The sequence below is a fragment of the Rhinopithecus bieti genome, unplaced genomic scaffold (genome assembly GCF_001698545.2).
Source record: "Rhinopithecus bieti isolate Rb0 unplaced genomic scaffold, ASM169854v2 scaffold_21201, whole genome shotgun sequence".
Lineage (NCBI taxonomy): Eukaryota > Metazoa > Chordata > Mammalia > Primates > Cercopithecidae > Rhinopithecus > Rhinopithecus bieti.
Window position 1 is genome coordinate 1,389,606 of NW_016810610.1, and position 9,693 is coordinate 1,399,298.

Sequence of the window (9,693 nt, forward strand, 5' to 3'; positions counted from 1 at the left end):
GTAGGTACCACACAGATGAGTTAGGAGCCCAGTGTTTTAGGAGTCGCCACATGGGCCAATCCAATGACAAGTGTTTGAATTGGGTGACAGGGAGACCCCAGGCGGAAGAGCAGGTGGTTGTACTGCATGCTCGGTGCCTACCCCTCCCCTCCCTGACAGCTGCCGCCCCTGTAACACAGCCCTCCTGGCTGCCATCTGTACCCACCAGCTCTCTGCAGCGCTGCCATCCTGCCCGGAGCCTGTTCTCATAGTATTCAGGGCGACTTGCCTGCTTTGCTGTGCGAGAGGGAAAGCTGGGAACACATCCTCAGCCGTCCAACGTCATTCTCCTTACGCCTTTGTGAGGGCCTGGACACAACCACTGGATGGATCCAACACTCGAATATTCCCAGTCAGTGGTGCCTTAAGGTTTCCTACTTCTCAATTTTACTTCCTAAATTGAGAGTGTGCCTTTCCTGGTAGAAGAAGGAAAAAGGTCTCTCTTCTTCGTTATCTTCTACGTTTCCAGCTACATATGTGGACTTGCCTCTAGCAGTGCAGTATCTTGTACTAACTCCCCAGTTGGCCTGGGACTGTCCACCTTTTAAAACAGAAAGTCTCACATTCCAGGAATCCCTTCAATCTCGGGCAAACTGAGATGGTTGGTCACCCCAATCTTAGGTGGGGAGACAAGAGTATTGGTGTTTCTCTTGGACACCAAAGAATGTTTGGATGATTGCATCCAGAGAAACTGTGTTTTGACAGAGTCAAAGAGAATTAAATGATGTCCTCATTCAGATTTAGACCACGGTGAAAATATGAAAGCCGTGCTGTTTTTGTTAATATAAGTTATGTAATGCACTGAGAACAGGGTTTGTTGCATCAGCGGTGACTTTAATTGGGCTGAGCCAGGCAAATCCGCAAAGATCCATTCTTCTAGGCATGTTTATAAAACCTGCTGTGTTCGTAGTGAAACCCAAAACTCCAATCAACTTCCTACAGGTTTGCCTGTCTGCAAAACAGGTTATGCTTACCCAAAATATTTGGAATTTGAATGGTATGCTACCTTAAAATAATGCCAGCTACTGTGACAAACGACTCCAAAGTGTATAATTGCGCAATGCAATAGAAGTTAATTTCTTGCTGACATAAAGTCCAAAACAGGTGTTCTTGATTGACTGGCAATTCTACCCCAAGCAAGGCAGGGACCCAGGCTCCTCCCATTTTTTGGTGTCCCCAACATATGGCTTCCAAGGTTGTCATAATTATCTGCATCAAACCAATGGAAGGGTAAAGAATATACACAGTCACATACACAGGAGATTTGGAGGAAGGCAAGTTGGATGTGGCCACATTACCTACTCACATTCCACTGGTGACCTCAGTCACAGGCCACAGCCAGTGGCAAGGTGGTCTGAGATATGCTGTCTGCATGCTGCCTAGGAAGAAGAGGAGATGGGTTTGGTGAAAGCTAACAGTCTCTATCACAGATGGGTGTCTTGTGTCTTTCTCACTATAAAGCACAGACAGATTTAATCCTGAAGGCAAGAATCCTGAGACTGCAGACAGAGTGGGATTAGATTCTGGCTGATTCTCTTCTTCTTTCTAAACATAAGTCATCACACTTTCTAATCCTTGGAACATATGAACACGTTACTTTACATGGCCAAAAAACACTCTGCAGATGAGATCAAGTTAAGGATCTCGAGATGGAGAGATTATCCTTTATTATCCGAGCGGGTCCAGTGTGATCACAAGGGTCTTTCTAAGAGGGAGGGAGGAGAATCGGAGAGAGCTGGAGATGTGCTGGTTCCTGAAGTCTTCTTAGTGCAAATGTCTGGTGCTTGGGCTGGGAACCTCCAACACTGAGAAACCAGAAGAGCTAGTAACCTTAGGGTATAGCCAAACTGCTGACGTGGTGGTTCTGGTCTCCAAAGTGGGGTTGCCAGATAAAATACACCCAATTAAAATCTAAATTTCAGAGAAATGATAGAAAATGTTTCAGTGTAAGTATGACCCATGCAATGTTTGTGATATACTACAAAATTATTTGTTGCTTTTCTAAAATTTAAATTTAAATTTAAATGAATGTCCTGTATTGTTATTTGCTAAACCTTGCAACCCTGTTCCAGAGGTGCATGTCCTGAAAGAGAACCAGGCAGCAGCTCCATTGCCTTTTCTGGTTCAGTATTAGAAGTTGCACAGCATCCTTCTTCCTGCCTAGGTAGAAGAGGGTCAATATCACATTGTAGGAGAAGCCTATGGGATGAAACACACATATATATTTATTCATGTGGCCACCTTTGGAAAATACAGTCTTTAGAGTAGTTAGTTCCCTTTTGTAAATTTGAGAAAACTTAGGTACAAATGACTTGGTGAGGTGATATTGCCAATAAATATGGAGTCAGGATTCAAATCTATGGCTACTTGGACCCAAAATCAGTTTTTGAGTTCATGATAACTGAGAACGGGGAAAGTTTTATAGTTAAACATGCATTCTAGACTTAGAGAAGCAGATTTCCCAAAGATCAGAGGAGAGATAGGCCAGATGTTACATTCAGGGACCTTCAGACGAATGATGTCTCAAGAGAGTTGGGAAGCTTTCTGAAATGTCACTCTAAATCTGCCACTGCAAGTGATTCTGCTGTGGAAGAAAAGGGGAAGGGAGCTAATAAAACCAGGGACTGCATAGGAAATTCTCTGATGCTCTCAGATTTTAAAAGGGCAGGGACAAAAATGGGAAGGAAGAGGACTTAACCAAGGACAAATAGAAATTAGTGGCTGAGAATTGTAGGAATAGTAGCAGGAAGTGTTTACGCCCCAGAAGATCTGTGCGTGAATGTCCAGGAAACCAAGCAAGGGTTCAACTTACTGCTTGGGGGCAATGGTGCAACATTTATGGGCCTGAAAAGCAAGGAGCTCTTCCAAGGAAGGGACCCTTGAAACTAAACCAGCCTCTGCAACACAGGAAAGAATCAATTCATATTGGTTGAATGCATGAATGAACAAACAAGTATGTCTAGGAGGGAACTGAAGAGAGAGGCCACAGTAAGAAAACACTGAGTTCTCCCAGTGCAGGTCTATAGTGGAGTGAGATGCTCCGAGCACAGACTCTAAAGGAAAGAAGAGCAAAGTGGCCAAACATCAGCCTAATGTACAGAAGGAATGATTGATGACAATTGAAATGGGTTACTGGGCAAAAATCACCCCCATTCTATTGCAGAATTAGCAAAAGAAGTTTTGACTTGGAAGCTTCTTTGCTTTGAAATCGTTAAAATGTTAAACAGAGACATGTGTTTTAAAGGACTGTTTTGCTTTGGTGTGACTTAAACAATCCTCTAATTCTGTATCTTTAAAATATGTATTTATTTATTACGTGAGACAGGGTCCCACTGTGTCACCCAGAGTGGCTCCCTGGCTCAAGACATCTTCCCACCTCAGCCTCCTGAGTAGCTGAGACTGTGGGTATGCACCACCATGCCTAGTTAACTTCTTATTTTTTGTAGAGATGGAGTCTTCCTATGTTGCCTAGGCTGGTCTCAAACTCCCAGGCTAAAGTGATTCTCCCACTTTGGCCTCTGAAAGTGTTGGGATTCCAGATGTGGGCCACTATGTCTGGCCCTGTATTTTCTTGTTGGAAAAAACTTCAGTTCAATTTCCTGCTAGCCAGGTAATATCGAACATTAGCTTTTACTCAGATGTTCCTGGAGTTGAGTGTAATTTACTAACAGAAGCGATATCTTGTGACTATTTCAGTACTTATTACTAGGAAAAACAGGAAACTTTTTGTATGCAAAATGAACAGTATGATACAATAAGAGGCTTGCTTTTGGTCTGGCTGTGCTTTTAAAATTTGTCAATTGATAAAAAGTAACTTTGACTAGTGTAATCCATAAAAATGGTTTGATTTCCATTTACGGATTTTATGAATAAAATGCTAGAGTTTTCCATTATGCTCTTGTGAGATTTGCATTCAAAATGTCTGCAATGGAAACCATTTTAGTTTCTTTAGGTATTCAGAAACCTGTTGACAGCCACCCAAATAAAAGACTTTTTTTTGAGACAAAGTCTTGCTCTGTTGCCCATGCTGGGGTGCAATGGCGTGATCTCAGCTCACTGTAACCTCCACCTTCTGGGTTCAAGCGATTCTCCTGCCTCAGCCTTCTCAGTAGCTGGGATTACAGGCATGCGCCACCACACCCGGCTAAGTTTTGCATTTTTAGTAGAGATGGGGTTTCACCACGTTGGCCAGGCTGATCTCGAACTCCTGACCTTGTGGTCTGCCCACCTCGGCCTCCCAAAGTGCTAGGATTAGAGGCGTGAGCCACCGCACCTGGCCAAAAAAAGACATTGAACACATTTATTTGATCATTATTTTTCGAATTCCTACCATGTGCAGGCTGTGTTCTAAGCACTGGAGAGACAGCAATGAATAGGATGGGGCCAATTAAACAAGTAATCAAATACACTAAAAGAAAATATATATCTCATGGGTAATGCTTGCCATAAAGAAAATAAAACAGGTAAGAAGGCATGTGACTATTTCAGTACTTGTGACTATTTCAGTACTTATTACTAGGGGTGGTTGCAGAGGCTTTTATTTTAGATACTGAGATAAGATTTTTATAAGGGATGACATATGACCATAGATTAAATGATAAGAAGCCATCCATTCTGTATATAGTAAGTATAATAAAACAAATATTATCCCTATATCAAATCACTATGAAAGTCCATTTATGTAGTGAGTGAATGAGTGAGTTAGTTCACAGGTTAGCCAGATGGTGAGCTGTGGGAGCTGATCAGCTAGTCCATGTGAGGCTGTTGTTTCTGCCTCTGAAGTCAGCAGGGCAGGCACATGGGGAGAGAAGTGAGGGAAGTGAGGACAGGGATGAGCTCCAACCTCACTGATCCCTCAATGCCTTCAAGCCTCCACCCTCGTTGCACTTGGTCTAGGGGCTGAGCGTGTACCTGGCCAGGAGCCACAGGAGCTGAAGGAAGTGATCCTGTGGGAACCAGAGGAGCCGTGGCCCAGCTGCTGACCAACAGCACAAGCCAGTGAGGGAGTCTCAGCGTGCGTGAGCTGCAACAGCACCTGGAGCCCTGCAACGACCTTCCTCACAAAAAGAAGAAGGCTGCTGCTGCGTTTTTGTCTTCTAAATCTTGGGCACAATATCCTCGTGGGCCACGCCAACCTGGAACTGTGCAGGGAGGGGAATAGAAATGGAGCTCCAGCTTCACTGAGTGGACACAACAGGAGCCCACCCCAGCTTGTTCTAGGAACAGCAAGATGCCCCAGGTGGCCCAGCACCCTCGTCTTTGCTCATGTCTTGTGTCCTTGGTTCTGATCTATTTAATTCTATAGCCTGCCCTCCCATAGCTCCAACTCAATGCTTGCAGTCCCCATTAATTTTACTTTATTTTCCACAGCACTCATCACCTTCTTACATGCTATATAATTAATATCATGTCTATTGCTTGTTATTTATTTCTCACCAGTAGAATGGAAGCTCCACAAGGGTATAAACATGTTCCTGTTTTGTTCCATGATATATCCCAAGCACCTAGAACAGCCCTGCCACATTGTGGGCCTTGAATACACACTGTGGAGTGAAAGAACCAACGTGGCAAAAGCAAAGAAAATAGAGAAAGTGTCAGGGTGTCAGGGATGAGCCTGGAGAAGTCAGTGGCCGCCGAGTCAGGTAGCATAGACTATACTAAGTGTGTTGAGAAGCCTTTGGGAGGTTTTCAGCAGAGGAGTCAAGTGTTGTGTTTGATATTTTTAAAAGATAACTCTGGTAATGTGTGGGGGGTATATAGGAGACAGGTGAGCCTGGAAGCAGGAAATCCAGGTAGGAAGTGGTTGCAATTGTCCACCTGGGATGAGGGTGGCTTGGTCTATGGTGATTGCAGAGAAGGGGAGGCAGGTGGTGAGATCTAGCATCTACTCTGATGGCTGAGCTATCAGCACTGCCAACGTGTTAGATGTAGAGGATGACGATAGCTCAGGGTTTTTATCCTGAGCTCCTGTGTGAAACAGTGCATCCATTAGCAGAGATGAAGACTGGAAGAGAAGTAGGCTTAAGCACAGAAACTGAGATTTTCATTCACTAATTCAATGCGTATTTACTGAGCTCCTCTTCTGTGCTGGGAACTGCGCTAGGTCTTGCGGATACACAGGTTAACAAGCTGGACTAAAATTCTTGCCCTCAGGAGATTACATTGCAGGGCAGGAGAGAATGACAAATAGGAGCATCAGTAGAAGACAAGAGGAGCAGACAAGGAAAGGGAAGAGGGCGAAGGAGGTTGTAATTTTAAGTTCAGTGGGCAAGGAAGGCCCCTTTAACCTTGGAGGAGGTGAGGGAGGACACTTGGTGAGAGAATTTCCCAGGGAGGTGGCATGCCACGTTTGTCTATGGCAGAGCCTGTCCCTGGTAGACAGCAAGGAGACCAGCCTCAAGGGGAAGGGCCATAGGAGAGGAGGCCTGAGGAGTGACAGGGTAGGGGTGGGTGTAGACGAGACCATCTCATGGATCTGTATTTGGGGTGAGATGGGAAGCCACTGGAGGCAGAGGAGTGACATGAGCTGATGTAATGTTTCTGACACGCCCACTGAACATCCCAGTGAAGACATCAAGGAAGAAGTTGGATGAGTCTGAAGTCCAGGGGAGAAATCATAGCTGCATTTTGGCACCATCAGTGTATCATGAAATTTAATGCCAAGGAACTAGATAAGGTCAACCAGAGAAACACTGTAGATAGATAGCAAATAAAGGCAGCAAAAATCCAAGAAGTGTCAAGCAAATACCCCAGACATCTATCAGATTCTTGGTTCTGCTTCTTTCCCATCAGGGAGCCACTATTGGGAACAATGGTTGATCTAATTCATATGCAATGCTCTGAGGGTTCATAGTGAAAGAGAGTTACAAATTCAAGTTGCATATTACATACACATGCATGTTGTAGCTCTGTATAAGAAAAGCTGTGACTGTAAGTGGTATCTGGGGGCAGATTAGCTGAGGAGAGCAAGAAGTGATCTAAGATTCTCAGCACACTTAGCTCCAGGTAAAGTTCAACTTTTGCTCCTGGAACCATAGGCAGTTGTTGGCAGAGTCGGTTGCTTTGTGTAATAAGGCCATTTAAGGTCAAAGTCAGCTGGAAGGTTTTGGTCAAAAAGTTACCCTTCCCTGAGCACAGATGGTTGGATGCTAGCAGTGTTCTGGTAAACCAGCTCTGTGGGTGGGATGAGGTTGGGGAGGAGCTCTGATTTATAGTGATAGCTGATTTCCATGGTGTAAATACTTTATCGACAGCCAATTTCAAGTTAAGTCAATTTCAATGGTTTGACAACTGGCTCTCAAAATTTTAGCAATTTTCTTGGGCATTTAACAGCTGGCTCCAGCACACCAGCCTATTTCCATAACCCATGGCAAGTCTACACTTTTAAAACTTTGATTACTGTGGCTTCTCAGATTTTCTCCACTCCCTGTGTCCATGACAATAGCTCACCTTGACAATGGCCAAATGCCCAGCACAATGATATTTATCTTTGGAATTGGGAGCTCCTCTCTGTTACAGTCTCTTTTAGCTATGACCCCAAGAAGACATCAGCAATGTTTGCTGAATTGAACTACTGTTCTTGTCATTTCCTACTGCAGGATACTTATCCTCACTCGGGGTGAGCCATATATCTGCTTATACATGAGACTCCACATCATTAAATTATTTTGAAACCTTCTGTAGGGAGGGCCCTGAACTTGATGCCGGGGATACAAAGGGCACAGATTTCTCTTTCAGGGACTTATAAAAGAGTTGAAAAATAGAAAGAACACCTAGAAAGGTTGGTATTATTATTTTTAAGAGTCATCAAATGTTCCATCTGGGTGCAAAATGAGGCACCCAGATGGTGAATGCTACAGGGGTTCATAGTAGGTAGAGTTAGGCAGGTTGGCACGGGGGACGTGAGGCTGGCATCTGTGCTAATGCATAAACACTGTTTGAAGCTTGGGGCTGGGATTCCATTGACGTTTTTCATGGACTTTGGAGAATGGTGCATCTAAGAAAGCACCATTGGGACGAAGACAGACCATATATATGGTATTTATTGATTTAAATCCATTCATTATTCTCCCAACCCCCAACCCAAATTCTACCCTATTTCTAAAAGTCATATATGGAAAACTCACCATCCTTGGGGACTCATTTCTATGAAGCGGTGGGAAAGAGACTGTTGACTAAGCTGAGTCACTGCTTTCAGAGCCCAGTGGCCTTTCTCCCACATGTATGTTGTGTTTGGAGAAATGGGTCAAGCATAATCAGTCAGTGGGTTTTCTACCAGTCCCTGCAGCCTCTTTCTAGATGTTCATCAGCACAGCTGGTGTGAAGCATCTCGGGTGGGCCATGTGGCTGGGGAAAAAAGTGACACATAGCTGTACCAAAGCGTGGCCACCTCCAGGTCTCTGGGACAGGAGGCACTTTGTGGTCAGTGGAAGACACGAATGTCAGCCACCAGCCTTTCTGTATATGTGATGGTGACTTGGAGAAAATTGCAGAAAATATCCAGACAGGAAGGCAGTTGTCAGTGACATTTGTGCCGCATTCTTCCTTGCCCCTGGTGAGCCTTGCAACATGGAGACTGGTGACTCTGGGAGCCAAGTGGCTGATTGGGAGCCCCAGGAGGCAGCAAATACTAACTAATCTTTAGGCCCACCAGTTTCCCTGAAAGACACCACTTGCTAAACTGTGACTTTCAAGCCAAGAGAAGCAATTTTCCATAGCTCAAGTCTGGATTTTACCTCCTGGAAAAGGATATGAAACCACATGGGTCAGAAAACCAATGGTGTGGGGTTTTTTGCTGTTTTTCATGGAGAGCCAGAGGGAAAACTCCAAGATTCCAGATGTACGGCAGCTGGATAAAATGTGTGCACAAATCTGCACAGCAGCTTCAGAAAGGGAACTGCTAGAGGCTTCTAAAAACAGATCATTGACTTCCTTCTCTTTTCTTTTTCTTTTTTTTTTTTTAGGCTTATCAGAACCTCTGGACATAGTTTTTTTGGAAAGAAAATAAGAGAGAAAAAAAAACAGCGTGTGGGCACTGCTTGTTTTGTTTCTCAGTTTTCTTGTCAACTGAGCTCGATGCTAAAAAAAAAAAAAAAAAAAAAGAGAAAAAAAAATGTCGATTCAATCAAGTTCCAATCCCCACAGACCAGAAAAACAGAGAATTTATTAGGCAGACTAGGAAACAAATGGTTTTTTTAAGTATAATTTTTCTCTAAAATAGTGTTCTCCAAGTAATAACATTGTTTATTTTTTCCTCACTACACCACTGTGACTATTCCTTTTTTTTTTTTTCTTTTCTTTTCCATAGAGCCTCAGAGGTCAACTTAGGTGGGTTTCTTAGGAAAGGGCCCTTCCCCAGAGTGAGTGGGCTTTCACATCAGAAGGCCTAGGGGGTGATCGGCACCTCTGTCCCTTTAAGTAGGGAGGGCTTTGCTGTCACGGGAAGCAGCCCAGGCCACTGGTGGAGGTCATCCAATCCTGGTTATTCCGGTTCATTTGTCATTGAATAGTGACAATTCTCACTTTCGTCCAGGAATCTCCAGAGAGGTTTTACAACATTGTTACTAAGATTCAGTCATGTGCTGGCGGCTTCCACAGGCTAAAGACTGACTCCCCGCAGAGCCAGAGGTGGCTCTGTAAATTGGACAGAGCCTT